The sequence below is a fragment of the Toxorhynchites rutilus genome, chromosome 1 (genome assembly GCF_029784135.1).
Source record: "Toxorhynchites rutilus septentrionalis strain SRP chromosome 1, ASM2978413v1, whole genome shotgun sequence".
In the NCBI taxonomy this organism is placed as follows: Eukaryota; Metazoa; Arthropoda; class Insecta; order Diptera; family Culicidae; genus Toxorhynchites; species Toxorhynchites rutilus.
Window position 1 is genome coordinate 86453417 of NC_073744.1, and position 17864 is coordinate 86471280.

A 17864-nucleotide genomic window follows, 5' to 3' on the forward strand; every position below is an offset into this window, starting at 1 on the left:
CAAAAGGATCGGTCTACTGGGCGAATTTCTACAGCGTTTTTTCCGTGATGCAATTTGACGTGACACACCCTTTACGTGCCCCACGGTCGTGATTGTGGGGTATTTTGTATGACATTTTAGTGGAGTAGATAGTTTATATTCTCAGTCCGTTTTGAAACTCTCGACTTGTGCCAATGTGTGAATAAATGTTTTCAGCAAACGTCGTAATTTGTATTTCATCAAAAAATCACACCTTCGCCAGTTTATATGTGAACCATGTGTATATGGACTTTCAAAGTAAAAAAAACACTTCCAATCCTGTCCGTTGGGTGTGCTGTATTAATAATATTACAGATTCGTTCAAGTCTTACTTTCAACAAAAAAATACTTGATGAAACAAGCATATCATGTACGCAACATATTTCACAGCTCTCATTAATTATTCCACAAATGAATTGCCTAATTATTAACAGAGTTCAGCATCTGGTGGTTTATATTTACAAAAAAAGGGACATTTACATCAGAGTGTAATCGTTTTATGAACTCGCCCATCGAAGAAACGCCTCGGATTGCGATGCAGGAACAGCGCTGGACTATATTAATAAAGTCAAACGGTCTGCCCCGATAATCTAAGGCAAACTTTGGTCGTAAAGTGAAATGATGGTTATGTCTTCATGATGGAGACTGATGATGCGATAAAAAAACAGTAGATAGAAACAAGAGTCAGCCGCTTGAAATGCAGAAAGTGGAACCAGATAAGAAGTTGTATACAACGGCTATCAAACATTGCCAAGGAGATAAAACGCTTCTTATACTCTTGGCTTTTTTCGCTTCTCAAAAGAGACCAACCGGCAGAGTTCCACTTGTTTTCCCATGGTAAGCAAAAAAGGGAAAGTACTGTGAAAAATGAAAATAAAAAGTGTAGAACCAAAGCCCAAATGGCAAGACATACACGGACAGAGGAAAAAGTCACCCTCCGATCAAGAAAGTGCTAAAGTAATAAAATTGTAGAAATTTCGCCGTTTACTGTTTGATATACTACTGTTGCTAAGCAAAGAGAAAAACTGTCCATCGATGTCGAGGAGTGTAGATATATGTATACAATAAAATATATTTTGAATTGTGCAATGAGTAGGGGAACGTAATTTTTTATATTTCATAAAATTATTTTACGACACTTATATTCTTTCATTTCTTTTGGTGTTGTATTCCAATGAGTGCCGAATGAACAATATAACTCCTCCGAAAAAATTAAGGTCGTTTGATTCCACACATTTTCTCTCTCTAATCTATATCGGGATGAAAAGTTCAGCAGAAATCTTCAACGGTTGGAAAAATTCCCTCCCCAACATGGTGTAGCAATTTTCACATTCTCGTCCACATTTGCATTATTATGACAACGGCAATTTAATTTTATTCGACTGTTCACAAGAAGAGTGACAATATCAACCCTCGTGTTTCAGGATGTAGAAAAAAATTGTGATAATGAAATTCGGGAAGTGTAACATTCCCGAGCTGTTGAGCTGTTGTTCGTCGATGGGAACTTTTCAATCCATGAATTTTGGTTCAGAACAAAAGAGCATTTCTCGCGTAACTTTTGACAACGTCCTATGTAACAAATGTGAATAAATCGAGTTTATGGATGCAAGCTATTAGTCTTCAATCATTGAATGCATTATAAAAACAATCGTTCACGTATCTATCTTCTTCCTCTTTTTATCGCCAATACAAAAAATATCCAATGTACAAATTCGGATTTTAAGCACCTGGCTATTACTTCGGACGCCACTTTCCTCCGACGCCCGAAACGTCCGAAGTAACAAAGCAATCAAAACAACACGAAGTCGTACTTCCGTCGTTTAGAGTTTTTGTTTCTTATAGGTGTTGTTATCGATTTTAGTGCAATTCAACGAGTGATAACAATAATAATCTGTCTTTAGAATGAAATGTTGATATTGACTGCTAACTGCTAACTGCTAATAATGTTCGGGTCTTTAACTTCGTTTTTCTTGAGTTGACGAAAATATTACATTGCACCTTTTTGAAAGTTACATTTCATATCTCATATCTTTCTGGTACATATCTAGTTAAAATTTTCAGAATTGCGGGTGCTTGACCTGCCGCTACGATCCCTGACTGAACAAGGGGCTGAGGATGGCCCTCGCAAATTACACTACCCATTCCTTCAGGGCTGATATTGTCGACTAACCAAACAAAACATATGTATATGAGTCAATCTTCACTTTTTTCCATTAAACCGAAAACAACCAGCAACATGTGGGACTGGCAATTGCTGTTTGGCATAGAAATCTTAACTGAACACTGAGTACGTTAGGAACGTTAGTGTAGTGTTATTGTAAAAAAAATTGGAGAGAGTCGTATGAACGATGTGCGTCATCGATGAATTTCAGATTATTGTTTGTTATTCGAATCACAATTTCTCGCGTCACTGTGCAGTCGCCTGCCATGATTCCAGCAATGCTTGCGCATTGAATTTACACACGTGCTCTCTAGTTGGTGTTTTATCAGGATCTATAACAGTAGCATGATTGTCATTTTGTGTTCCGAGAATGTATGATTAAAAGAATGGAAGAAAGAAAATATTCAGAAAAAAAATTATTTTCTGCATAGAGTCACCCTAATCGGTATTGAATATATTTAAACCTGTTTTTGTGCGGTTTTTTATGCATTTTTTTTTGTGCGAAGGCACAAAATCTCGCAAAATCCCTCGATTTTTTGTGCAACTTTTTCGTTCGGTGTTTAAAAAATGAATCGGTCATTCATTTTTTTATCTTCGATATGTATTTCATCGCCCTACATAGGGACTGTGTCAGCTAACTCATATCCTCATGTTTTGTTTTCTTTGTTTTAAAGTGTCAGTAGGAGCTTATTGAAAGGAGCAAAGAGTTGATTTTATGATTTTTACGATAGTTGTGTAGGGCACTTATTAAAGTGAAAAAAGGAAATCGAATGCTGATTACGAATGGAGTCATTAGGGTTTGGGTTATTTTCTTAAGGAAACTTTTTTTATGCGGTCCCTATCCTCTGCATAAAAAAAGGTTTTTTTTCAAAATTGTGTGGCAAACACATTTTTTTAAAACTATTGGCGAAGTTTAGTACGATTTTTTATGCGATTTTATTTGTGCGATCCCTATCCCCGTACAAGAACAGGTTTGCCTGTATATGGTAATCACCTATTCCTATTCTCATACCTACCAAGTTTTTTGTACATAATTTCATCAAAATTGGTCGAGCCGTTGCGGAGGAGTTCGACCACAAACATCGTTACACGAGTTCTTCATAAACCGTTCTGAATCAAATTTCGTACAGCTTCGTATGTTAAAGTTATATCATCAGGGCATTAAACATTTGAAGTTATTATTATAAAGTGTCCGAAACATGATTCAGAACGGTATATGGATTTTGTAGTATACAAATGAGTAAATTTTTGTGTTACTAAAACAGATTTTTCTCTACAATTAATATTCTCGATCTTACATATTTTTGGCCCTTCTGGTACAGATGAAAATGTGGCAACACTTCTGATAGTTACTATTGAAGAATTTCCAACTCGTCTTAGAAATTGGCAGCATTGGCAGATTTTGAATGAAAACTTGAATGATTGCCTGCATTTCATTTTTTAACCAACATATTGTAGGTTTTATTGTTTTTAAGTTAACGTTTTTCGGAAAAAGTTTAAAAAAAAATTAAAAAAAAATCTCACTCAAAAACTATAAGACCTACTAAATATTAGTTAAAGAATGAAATGAAGAAAATTTGTTTCATTAAAAAATTTCAATGTTTCAAAAAAAATCATTGAAAAAAAATTTGAAAATAAAAATTTATTTTTCTCAAAAATGTGTTTTTTTAAACTCTCAAAACAATATAGAACATTTCCCTGTGCCAAATCAGCCGAAAAACAGCATTTGATGGAAGCTACCTAAAAGCACAATTTTCATTATCATATCATCATCAGTGTTCAGTCAGACCGGACTAAGTAACAAAATAAGAAAAAAAGAGTCAATAGTAGCAAACAGTCAAGAATTTCTTGACCAACATCACAACATCACTTGACTTAACAACACTTATCAGATCACACTTATGTTGCAAACATCCAGGTTTACGGCATAAATATATTTTGACGGATCAGCAATATAAGTTATACAGGTCGGACTCGATTATATATAATCGCAATTTCACTTTCAACTTTAATTTTCGAATTCAATACATAATCGAATCACAAAAAAGCTATTTTTCTATTAATGTTTGACAATCATACATTAATGAAACAATTGTTTTCTTGAGATTCGATTATGTATAGGATTTGAAAATAACTGTAGTAGTATGCAATCAGAGTGGACCAAGTGCGTACGACCATAGCGATTAGAAAGCAAATATTGGATTTCTCCGTATCAGAAGATACATCCCTTGGAAAAGCCCACGGGAAAGTAACTCGCATTAAAACACAATGTATATGCTTTTCAGACAAATCATAGTTATAAAAAATTTGATCAAATATTTTCTTATATCTTGTTTAGACAGAGTGGACCAAGTACCAGAGAGTGAAAAATTGTAATTACCAAACTTTTCATCATCGATTTCGAATCCGACCGTGGTCTTCCGTTGACTACAGGTACTCTTTTTCAAAATCTCGCTAACCCGTTTGTCGTTGAAACATATTTTTTTAGCAAATCAATCATTGTACTTGAAAACACATTTTAATCGATTATAAAAAAAAAAGTAAAATACAGTTTCAAGCCATAAAACCGGTTTGTTTTATTTATTTTAAGGTTTAGTAGGGGAAATTGTACTGAATAAATTATATCATTTTATCATTCATGGTGAAACAAGTTTTTGAATAATATGGTTTTGTTCAGTCAGAGTGAACGAAGTACACATAGCCATCCGTAAAAACCTTTTGAATCACCTTAAAGAGTCTTTTTTTGTCATAATACCATCATGCGATCTTGCGAAAGTTGTTGGAAAAATTAACTATTTAGAGGAAAATAACATTTTAAACACAAAATTTAAAAAAAATTATTCAATAATTTGAATATTAAAAACTTTTGATTTATGTAAAAAAAGATGTTGCTAAGCGCAAAACCCGAAGAAAGAATGGTCCGATTTGAGCCGTCTTTATTTTGTTGTATTCATCACTGCCCGTAGATCAATGTTATGGTGAGAAAAAGTTTTAAAATTTTTGAGAAACTTCGAGAGAAAATTCGAAAAGAATGTCCTTATGTTCCACAATTATATTGTTGTAAGTCCAATTGGTCTTCGCGTTTGCGACTTCGTGTTCCGCTAGTGTGAAGTGAAAATGATTCTCAGGTGGAAAATAAAAATTATGAAAGAAAATTTACTTTTCTTGTTTGATATGGAAAAAAAATCAAAACTCATTTGTATTCCATGTAACGGAGAAACATATTATTTACAAGTGAATCAAAAATCTCGAGCGATATTTATGCCTGAAAATTAATTTGAATCAAAGTGGTGAGTTTTGGTAGAAGGTAATTTATCTATATATATAAAAATGGATTTCTGTCTGTCTGTCTGTCTGATTCTAATGGACTCGGAAACTACTGAACCGATCGGCATGAAAATTTGTATGTAGGGGTTTTTGAGGCCGGAGAAGGTTTTCGTGATGGTTTGAGACCCCTCCCCCTCTCTAAGGGGGGGCTGCCATACAAATGAAACACAAATTTCTACATTACTCGAGAATTAATTAACCAAATGAAACGAAATTTGGCATGTGGAGGTTTTAGGGCACAATAAATGATTCTATGGTGGTAAGATACTCGTCCCCCTCTCTTAGGGGGCTGCCATACAAATGAAACACAAATTTCTGCATTACTCGAGAATTAATCAAGCAAATGAAACGAAATTTTGCATGTGAAGGTTTGAGGGTACAATAAATGTTTCTATGGTGGCTAAACACATGTGGCGGAGAAACATGTTATTTGCAAGTGGTTGAAATATGGTGAACGAGAATTGTGTCTGAAAATAATCTAATAGTATAATGATGAGTTTTGGTAGAAGTACTAGGATTTTTTAGTAAAAGGTAAATTCAACGGGGTCGATTAGAAGATCAATCAATGAACAGTTCTGCGATTGGACTCATGAACTTGCGCTTAGTAAGAAAACGTGAATGTTTGAAGGTATTGATGACAAAAAACAAATTTTGGGCGGGACGAAGTTTGCCGGGTCAGCTACTAGTAAATGAAAATCGTAAAAAACCAAGTGAAAATTGTGAAGATCAATCAACTAATAAAGTTCCACGATTGAACCCACGAATGTTTGCTATGTAAGAAAACGTGATTGTTCGAAAGAATTCCTATCCAAAAAATAATTTAGGGCGAGACGAAGTTCGCTTTTATAGTCCCTCTAGTCCCTCCGTGGAAGGATTCAACTTCAGTCGTGACAATCATAGTCGCTCCCCTCTCAATCGGTATCAGTTATTCCCAATTTCCTCGCTTGATCGAGTTCGCGCCGTTACTTAATGAGAACTTGAGGCTTCCATGGCGATAACGATGACAACAGCAACGGAAGACTCGGTTGCTCGATTTCGGAAGCAATTTTTCAGTTTGTTGAACTATGAATTATAACAAAAATTGCTTTGGTTTGAGGGGGTTATAAATGTACACGATAGTAATGTATATGCAACGCAATTCACACTAGATCAACAATCAAACTAGTCCCCCGTAAGTGTATGGTCAAAGCTATGAGAAAGAATAGGCTGAATATAATACTACCAGGTAATTAACATTCCAATTGAGGGGCTTAGAATGAAAGGGGTGTAAGTGATTTGATCGATTTCTCTACATCGACTCTCTCTTTTGGTCATAACTTACATTTCCAGCTGTATTTGACAATGTGGAAGATAGGTCAGAACCTCATCTATCGGATACTATGGCAAACTTAAATTGGAACGTTTTTGCAGTTGAGTTATTAACTAAAGAAAAAGTTGATGAAGAGAAATCGAGCATGTCACTTACACCCCTTGCATTCTAAGCCCCTCAATTGAAATGTTTCCCGTCGGTGTTGGTACCCTTCGATGCCCCTGCACGTTTTACACTATTTTCTAGAGCAGTGTGAAAAACGAGAAAGTGGATTTATTACCATTCCACACTCCGAGTTTGTTCTAAGGAAAAGGAACAAACCGTATCTCGGGTAAATAAACACTTGTTCCTCGTTGTTTAGTAGTGGAATGGTTGGTGCCCTGTATCACTGCTGGATAGACGATGAATCAACAAGTGGGCTTCCGAGTGCTCTGTGCTCCAGAGAATGTTTTCCGACACGTTTCGATGGTGGGTAGACGAAAGTAAGTGAAAGGGGGAGTAGTGCCAAAGGGTGTGAGGAAAACAGGATTTCAATGTAATGCTACCTTTAAAGATAGGGGAAGAGATTATTCGGTTGATGGATTATGATACTTTGCGTGACAGTTTAAGCAGTTTTTATTGAAGAATGAACGATTTGTGTTTTCTTGACTTTCGTAATCATGCTAACACAATAACGAATATATTACAAAATAACTGCTCGCCAATTAGGTTCTGACAGATAACCTTTCACCTTTGAACATACTCTTATTCAACTTTTTGAAAATGCGAACATGTCATCAACAACAAAAGTGTGCTCCCGTGGCCGAGTGGTTAGCGACAAACCTAACGTGCCGGGGGTTCGGGTTCGATTCCCGTTCTGGTCGGGGAAATTTTTCTTCAAAGAAATTTCCTCTGACTTGCACTGTGGTCACGCGTATTCTAAAGCTTGCCACTCAGAATGCATTCAAGGCGTGTTATTTGGCATAGAAATCTCAACTAAGTACTAATGATAATGACGCAAGTAATACTACGTTGAGACGGCGGAGTTCCTCTAGGAACGTTAGTGCCATATAAGAAGAAGAAGATGTCATCAAAAACCCATCGACTTGAACATATATTGTATTTCATAACATAGAATATAGAAAGAACAAATTTACTGTATGCTTGCTTGCCCACAAATTTTCCACTTGCCGCCAAACAGTGTAGGGCAAACTGGGTATGTATCGTTTGGTGCTATATTTTAAGGCTACGTCTCCACGTCAGGACCTCGCCAGATGGTTTCCCCTAGCGATGGTTTTTTCGCCAACTGCAAGGGCATTTTATTTGCCTCAGTAATAACAAGTGGTGGTAGCTGTAAAACGTCTTGCTGCTCCTGCCACGCTCTGTATTATCCTGTTGAATGCCGACATCAACAAGTGAATATAATAAAACTCGCTTGTGCCTCACAGTATTTTTGCTGCTTTCACCAGAAGCTATTTACAAATTTGCTCGTTTTCAGTTTCACAGCTCCATTCTAGCGAAAGACATCGTTGTCCAGAAGAGAGACAGAGCGCAGCTATAAAAGAGCTGCTAAACGATCAAACGAAGCATTTTGATTTTACTTCTTATTTTTATTACCTCATTATCATTGCCCCCTCATACATAAAATGGTTTTGTGGGGAAGAGTCCATTCGTTGGTGGCAAATTGAAAAGGTCGTCGGAGAATCGACGCTGACTCTATTATTTACAGCTTCAATTGCCTCCCACCGTTAGGGCTTTACGGGATCAGCTGTTCAATTATGACGGAAGTAATAGGCCACAAGCTGCCACACTGAATGAATGGGGCGTTATATTAAATCTTCCACAAAAAGAAGCAGTACGACACACGGCTGGCTCCTCTGGGGGATACCTGGAAGCATTTTTTCTTTGAAGTTTGGTTCGAGTTAATTTTACATTCAATTAAATCATAAGACATTTGGAGAAGGCCAAATTAATTTTTATTCTCTGTGAATTCATTCCAACTGAACGACATACTAGCACTGTTTTTGTGAATTCGAAACTCCGAAGGCATGTGAAATTAGGCACATAAAAGGTGAAATCTCTTCATTAGGGATACCGTGTTAAGAAAATGTATTATGAAAAATGCTTGTGAGCGGGAGCCTATGGCTTTGAGTGTGCATAATTAATTGGTTCTTCGTACGAACTGTTTCCACAGACCATTGCCTCGAGCAGCATTTCTCCGCATACGCAGATTTTCGGGTACCACTTCAGTGAGCTTATCCAATTCGAAAATGTGTGGAAAAAGAGAAGCACCTGTAAATTCCAGCTAAATTTATTCGAATAATTTAAAGAAAAATCAAAAGATACATGAAGAGAACGCCATTCACTTCCAAAAAAACAGCCTTCAGTCGAAGTCATTCAGGCACTTCTACCGTAGTTTCAGTATTCGAATGCAGCATGTGCTGCACTGATAACAGTTGATTTTTCAAATGATAATCCCTTCAATATTTCGTAGAGCAAAAAAAATACAATCTTGTCAAACCAACAACTGAAATGCTTATGTTTCAAAAATACACCCAGATTTTTTTACGCGGTTTTTCACGAGGTATTTTTTAAACTAATTTTCCAATTAACGCGATTTTTTTCATTTTTTTTTCAATTTTCCAATTAACACGGAATTTCCAATTAACGCGGTTTTTTACGCGGATTTTCAAACTAACGCGTTTTTTTTACGCGAGTAATTTCTTCATGCAACCTCAGAGCATATGACGTTAATCATCGCTTGCGACGAAACTTAACGCTTATGACGGAAATTAGTGTCGCACTCTATCACCATGCTTACGTAGATTTTAGGTGACCTGGTTTTTCTTCGCGGATTTTACAATTAACGCGGTTTTTACGCGGATTTTCCAACGCTGTTTTTTATGAGGTACGTATTCCCCGCGTAAAAAAAACTGGGGTTATTTATAAACACAGTTACTAGGTGATACGTTACTCGTTCATGTTCGTCTCAAAGAAATAATCGAAAACTTTCATAATTCTCGTCACAAAAGTCACAAAACCATAATTGAGTGTTAGCAGGGAGCTGATTCCATAAAATAATTGCACGAACAGAAAATCTAGCGAGAGGAGTTATGTTGCGGTACATTGCGGTATCGAAAACTTCTGAATGGATGCAATTTTTCAGACAAGTAGTCTGGACCTTGATCTATAATTTTGAATAAGGCACACAGCTTCCAAATTTCATGAATTCAAAAGAAGGACAACCCAAAAGCTTCTAATGTGAAACTGAATTGAAATTTCTCTAAGACTCGTTTGATATACCTTGCATTATAATTCCCTACCATTGCGAAGCTTGCCGTGCAAGTCAATCGGATGTAAATCGCTCGAAAGTGCAGTGCAGGAGATGGGAAGAAGTAGAATATCCGCCTTTGCACTGGGTGAAGTATTGAAAGAAATTTCACTTATTGGGTGTACAAATAAGTCCCAATCGTTTTACTGATTAGGTTTGCCTTTTCAAACATACACATCGGACCACACTGAACACAACTTTAATATAAAGATAATGCTTGAGGCTTCAATTAACAGTGCGTATTGAATCCTCAAAGTAAAAACAACATTTTCCCATCACTCAAAAAATGGAAAATTTCGTTCCAACAAAGCCGTTTTTGCGGGGAATTCTTTTGCATTACTGAAAACTAAAGAAGACAGCAGCTGAGACACATGGGATTCTTGTGGGAAGTCGGAACCAGTATGCAGAGCTTGGTTTCACCGATTCAAAAGTGGTAATTTTGACCTCGAAGCTTTAGCGTTACCGACAAAAATTGATGCGTTTGAGTCGAGCCCTGAAGGACAAGAGGTCGTAATACGCCGATAGACACGACAAGGTGATTCTGCAACATGACAACGCTCGGCCCCATGTTGCAATTGGTGTCAAAAACTACCTGGAAAACATGGGAAATCTTACCCCACCCGCCGTATTATCCAGACATTGCTCCCTCCGATTACCATTTGCTCCGGTCGATGACACATGGCCTGGCTGAGCAGCGATTTTCCTCCAATGATGATACCAAAAATGGGTCGATGACTCGATTGCCTCAAAAGACCAGTTCTTTTTTCATGGATCCCAATCCATATGCTACCAGAAAGATGGAAGAAAGTTGTAGCTGGCGATGGACGATTTCATTCAATTCTTACTTCAGCTAGCGAGCAGCCAACATCCACACACATAGATTTAGCCCGGCTCGAGAAATGAAGGTCGATAGTGCGTTGTGAATAAAATATAAAAGACTGCCGCGATAGATGTAAGTTTTGATCTTCTTTCGAGATGACAAAAAATAAACAAAACGCAATATATAGCCAGCTGGTGTATCTTTCTCTAATAGGACGAGAATGAATCATGAATCAACGATCTTAAGCTACTTCTATAAAGTCACGCAAATTTTCCAGGACCAGCAAAACATTCTACTAAAAAGTTGATTCTAAAGCTTCGATGTATTCTAAAATGATGTTCATGGTAATAAACAAGTGAATTGAATGAAATAATTCCGTAGTCTTACGTTAACAACGTGATCGTGTCCTGGACAGCACTTCCTATATTTGTTATGTATGATTCGTTTAATTTTGATTAGTAAGGTTTGAAAGAGCCAAATTCTGAATTAGATTACTATTTCCAATACATACATGTTTACTTGAGTCTTCGCTTGTTAGCACTGAGGCTCGAGATTAGTAGGGCGATATATCAGGAACGGGAGGAAATATGAGGATATTCGGACACTATTGACTATTACTCACGGAGATCAGTGTTTTCACCGTTCCGTCTATTTTTTTTAAATTTTAGCCTGGTTTTACTTCAACAACTCCAGGACAACAGAATGAGCTCCGATTTTTTCGTTGAAGAAAACATATAATGTCCAGGAGAACCTCAAAATATTTTTATTCGTAGTAATCTCCATTTGATTCTACACGTTTCACAAATTGGGAATTTTTTTCCTATAAAACTTTTTTGTTTCGACGAAAGCCATCTGCCGACCCATTTGTCGACATCTTCTCTGCAAAAGCATGTCCCGTTAGAGCAAAGATGTTAACCTGACAGTGCCAGGTCTGGAGAATACGGCGGCTGCGATAACGTTTTCCAGTTAATGATAAAGGTTTTTTGGGTCCTTCACTGCTTTAGCGGTGTATACCGCACAGTAGAGCCGTTCTGAAAACAGACGACCAAAAAACTTTGCTCGTCCTGCCATACATTTTAGAGGTTGGGGATCTTCAGAGCAGTTGTTCAAAGTATTGATGTAGATAATTGGACAATTTTATCTCAATTCTTACTAAGTTTGTATAAAACATGACAAAACTAACTTTTTGTACATACGAAACAGTTGAGTTTTGTCTTCAGAAAAGTTGTAGAGTTATTAGTTTCATGAAACAATTCCTACCTCTTAGTCATGCAGAAAAAAAACCGTGTTTCTTGGAGGATTACATTAAAACTAGTTCTAATGTAATCTTTTACTTCAATGACATTATAGGAACAAAGTTTTAGGTGCCAATGAAATGCAGAACTAATAGTTTTAATGACACAATTGCGATGTACAGTGATTACTCTTGTTGGTAAAATTATCTTGAAATATTGAAAGTTTTTATCAGTTGAGAGTCACCCCGATAGGAACCCCAAAACCCCAATGGAAATACAGGACACTCTCACGTCACCAGTTTCTGATCGAGCTATCAGCCGGAGATTCAATATCAGAACAGGTTTTGAACAGTAAACTTGCTCGTAAGTTGTTATTCATCAGCAAAGGTTATGAAGCCAACAGATTGTAGCTTGTAGTTCTAGTGTAAAGCCAAGAGATTTTAGTTTGTTCAGGAGCATTCAATTAGGAAATCAGTTTGTATTCCAGCGAGACAACGATACTGAATACACCGCAATGGAATGTACTCTACAAATCCTGGATTCAGGACCCTTCGTGGTTTTACAGGCCCCCACATTTCATATTCCCCCATTTCCCCTGCTAATAAAAATGACGCAAGTAATACTACGTTGAAACGGTGTAGTTCCTCTAGGAACGTTAGTGCCATTAAAAAAGAAGAAGAAGGTACGGTTGAAAAATGAACAAAAAGTCGTTTTATCGCATCGAAGATTTAAAATTTGATAAAAAAAACCGCTCTTGCGGGAAGCTTTATTTGCAACATTTTAGAAGATTTTTTTTGCAAAGAAAAGTGCAACGGCAACTTATCGTTTGTGTGAAGATGTAAGAATGATCGAAGCAATACAGCTGACATTGAGGACGAATTGCTTGAAAAATCAAAAGAAATCAAAATTATTGAAGACGTTGATTGTAAAAATACCATCTGGTCGGAGTAAAAATTCAGGACACACCACAATCAACAATATCAAAGTTACGATCAAATCATTATCATTGCTTTGCGATATAAATAAACAAAAACACGTTGTATGTGATTTGAACTTCAAGAGACCAAAATACTTAAATCTATTTATTTAACGTATTTCTCGGACGATCCATGCGGGTTTGAAAGTGGACTTCAATTGAATATTCGTGCAATGTTTCGGTGTTTGTATATGATTTTCCAAATCAGATTTACCTGTAATGGTGCATTGTGGATTCCAAAATTCTGTTTCAACAAAACAAAAAAATGGAACATTGACCACCAACACTTAATCGCATATGAAGCACTTGGTCTCGCAATCATTGGATCTTTCTATGAGACGAAGGTACTTTTGGTGCAATTTGTTGGTAAAATGATATTTTCGTTCAGACATTTTAGTCACCAATAAAAATTTACAGGAGGGTTGCGTCAGAGAAACCACAGCATATGACGTAGGATTGCGTTAAGCTATTATTGTAAATTGATTCAGGATATATTTGAAAAATTTCATTGTTCAACTCTTTGATAATAATTTTATGGCCCTTTTGTATTTTTGATTCTTGAATATTCTTTGTTCACTAGTTATACAATCGAGTGATGATGGCAGAAGGATGGTGATTAGTCGTTGTATGGGGCACGATAAAAGATGCCGAAGGGGAATGAGATGAGAACTGGGGGAGAGCAAATTGGTCCAATCAAAACGTGAAATTGTGACGGACACCACTAACGCAGCATCTTTCGTGTACACACCACCCTATTCACCCTATTCACCACCCGTTGATGCCGATCATCAGCGTACTCGCCCAGCCGAACCGATTGCACATGTTGAAATGAAATTTGTAAATAAGGTTTAGCATATAGTTGACCATCAGTCGCAACGCCGGTATTTATGTCTCCTCGACCCATCTAATACTTGGGGGATTATCCTAAGTAAAACCCTGAATCTCCCAAAGGATTTCCGCAGCAGACAATAAAACCAAACGCATAACTCATTGTATCGATCCGTATTCATTTCGAATGAGCAACCTCTTAGAGCACAGATTGCTTGCGTCAATTAACCAATCAGAAAGCGGAATTTTCGTGTAGATATGGTTAGTTTCATAAAATATATAATTTTGTTCATTGTAATCAATTATAAGGGAATGCCTAAATCTATTGATACAAGTATCTCAAAAATTATCTAAATAAATGACTGTGCAATGGGTGCTTGCAATTGGATCATTTTAACGATGCGGCAGATTTTTTTGTTTTTCATTTTTACCCCAATATGTCCTTGATAGCCGTAATCCTACGTCAAAAAGTTTTTACTTAAAAACAAAATACAAAAGAAAAATAATTATGATCAGTGCTTGACAATTTCGAAACAACAAGATGAAAATGATTTTTTTAACTTCTTCCTTTTGCTTTAGCCAAAATCATTTTCGATTGTGAGTATTCTCTATTCACACTGAAACATCGATTCTCCAATTTCTGCTGCCTTTTCCTTCGAATTTGGAAGCATACGCTTTCTCTTGAAGATTTGAAGTGCTCGAATTCATTATTTTTTGAATAGGCTATATGTTAGTTTCAGTTTCACACGAGTGATCGTTGCTTTCAAACGAATGTTTTATTCGATTTCATTTCTCCAAACTGGATTTCGAACTGTTTTTCCCAAAAAGTAGATTTCAAAAGGGCATATGAGTTCATATTAGTCTTACAACCAGCACCAGCAATTGATTATGTGAAGAATGAAACAAATAAACGTGAAACGAAACAAAACTGTTCAGAGGTGAAGTGATATTCTTTTTATTGAGCGTGAAAAGAGAGTAGCATTATGTGTAGCCTGCATGAGTTTGCAGCAAATTGAAAGGCGATAGGTTCATTAGTGAGTGAGAATGTGTCAATTGAAGGAAAATTCTAAGGCCATGATTATGATTCGTCAACAAAAATTCAATTCTTATAAAAATCAGGACAAATGCTGGAATATGAAAAATAAATCGGGACGTTCCAACAGCATCTCAAAATCAGGACATGTGCTGCTAATTCAGGACAGATTGTATCCCTATTAAATTGTAATATCTATTTGCAAAAGATTGTAATCAATTTCCGTTTTTCGAACAATTTTGTAGCTCAACTTATTGTGGTTCGAGATAGCAAGCGATTTTTATTATGAAAATTAAAAATAGTACATTTATCATTATTATAAAAAAAAGTTGAAAAATCGAACATTTTTTTAGTGAGGAGGTGATGAAGTGGTCACTCGCATATATTATGCTAAAAGGAATCGGTATAACCTGTTTTTGTGCGGTTTTCTGTTCTTGTGCGGTTTTTTTGTGCGATTTTTTCGTGCGGTATATGAAAAGAAGCATATTTGACGAAGTTATCATCCTAGTTTTTTTCGATGGTTTATATGCATTTGAGTGCTAAAAAAGCATATTTGCATCTCAATTATCAACTTCTGAAAGCTTTTCCCTCCTCCCATCAAATGCTCTAAGTTTTTTTTTAAGTTTTTGCATGACATGATATCTAAAGGCATCATGTTTCGGCATGCAACTAAAAGCACAAAACAGCCACGCACAAGAGGCAAACTGTCTCGGTGGTGAACGGCGTAGATTTGAGTTATTTTCTTGGGGGAAACATTTTTTATGCGTTTGTGCGTTTCCCCCGCACAAAAAAAGGTTTGCCTGAAGAGTTATGCGTGTTTTCTTGTCCTAATTGGTTAAAATCATTATTGAAATAGTATGTACATGTATGAAATAGGCTAGGCCTATTCAACTAAAGTCGTAATTGAAATTTTCTCATGCGTACTAAACGTAATAGGAAACACAAAACGTTTTTCATAACGAGGCTTGTTTTGTTGGGGTGGCATATTTTTCCTGGGTCAAAACCACAAAAGGGACCTCTTTAGAAGTAGAAGGTGATAAGGTATATAAGCTTTTGAAAACAGAACATTGTCAGCAGTAATCCTCCACTGACCATGTTGTCCCAAACAACAAAGTAATTTCTATGCGGAACAATCGCTGAAATTGAACAAAATATCTGTTCACTTCTCTAAAAATACGTGAACAGACGTCCAAACTGTTGATTTGTCGAAAATATCAGATTAAACAAACTAAATTTCGATTATATACAGTGAAAAGAAATCAGAAACTGAATATAATCGAGTCCGCGCTGTAGTACCACAAGGTGACCACTTTACCCCACGTGACCACTTTGCCCTCGCTACCCCTATACCTATTCCGTCCAAGCGTCTCTTGAAATCTTTACTTTTTAGTGACAATAAATATAGAAATGGAAACAAAATTGATCATCATCATTATTAAAGTCTTGGTTAATCTGTTAATCTGTTAATCTGTAAGTGTTTCCCTTTGCCTCTTTTTTGACAACAGTTATGTTTTAATTCATGATTCAATAATCTGTATATAGAGACGAATGAACTCTCAGAGTTTAAAGTCTCTTTAAATCAAAACCTAACCTAACCAATTATTGGCCTAGCCAATAATGTGAATAACAAATTATGATTTGGTTTGGTTTTGAGCACAATTATACATAAGCGTGAAACAACAAAAAAACAGATAAAAAAAAGATAATGCTTTTGCGTATTGGAGAGAACCTTCTTTTATATTGATGAGTGCATTGATTCACGAAATCTCAAATTATAAAACTTTGAAACCACTCGTCATGTCGCCTGAAAAAGACTCTCTCGTCGTCAATGGCTTTTCTGTGAACTACAGTTTGCTTGCCCTTGCTTTAATTAAGCGCACCGACTTTTTTTTGTAGCAGTCAACTCACCCTACTCACCACCACCCCTGCTGATTGACGCGAGGGAATGTTTTCGCGTTAAGAAGAATTTGTTCAAAACCTGCCCAACCACCGCCGCTCTCCTCCCGTAGCAACTTCACACTTCCAGATTACATGCTGCCTGCTTTTGGCTGGCCTTGTGGTGAAGGCAAGAAAATCAAATTCACCCCCGCTGAGTTGATTGATCTTTCTGAGGATGCAGAAAGAAGCAAGCAGTCAAGTGTAAGGATACAGATCAGGCGATTAGTATAAATTATGCAAGAAATTATGCTTTAGCAAATGAGTCAGTAGCGTCGGAACACGAGATGAAAACACTCTCTCTCGCTACAACTAAAAGCTGCTTGCTTTCAACGCCTCATCAACCCCACACAATCTTCTAGTGTTCATTTTCCAACGCGCTCCCCGTTCCCTGTTCGGCTACTGACTATAACTATGTGGTTTTGGTTCAGTTGAATGGCTACCACGTCCGCTTTCTTCAGGAGACGGGGATTTACGATGCTTCTCCTAGCACGAAAGGATCTGGTCGATGTTTACATGAAAATAATGCGTTTAGCGAAACTTTCCATACACACTCTACGTGTTAATAAGTCTTGGAGGGGAATACAACAAACATATGAGAATTACTGTGACATGAAACCATCAAAATGTCTTGTTCAGACAGCATTTAATTCAAAAAAGAGTATAGAAAATATTGTCAGTATTTTTAATCAAGTTGCAGTCGTAATTTATCTATGAAGACAAAAAACCTAATCATATTTTCAAAATTGTTAAGCATAAAAACTGAATACATTTTTTCATAGTTGGCAACTCATACGTTTGAGGGAATCCATTCTACCGCTTTCTTCTGTCGAAATAAACTAACTTTCAACAAAGAAAAAACTCTGCGTCATCCATCAATAAAGTGTTGAATATTTCACGGAAAAGATTGAA

The 17864-nt window shown here is 36.5% G+C and overlaps 1 protein-coding gene across 2 annotated transcripts in view; it reads right to left on the reverse strand.

The window, feature by feature from the left end:
- LOC129772878 (forkhead box protein O) overlaps positions 1-17864 on the reverse strand; it is a 217191-nt gene that overhangs the window by 22840 nt on the left and 176487 nt on the right. The gene's annotated exons all lie outside the window — the stretch shown is intronic.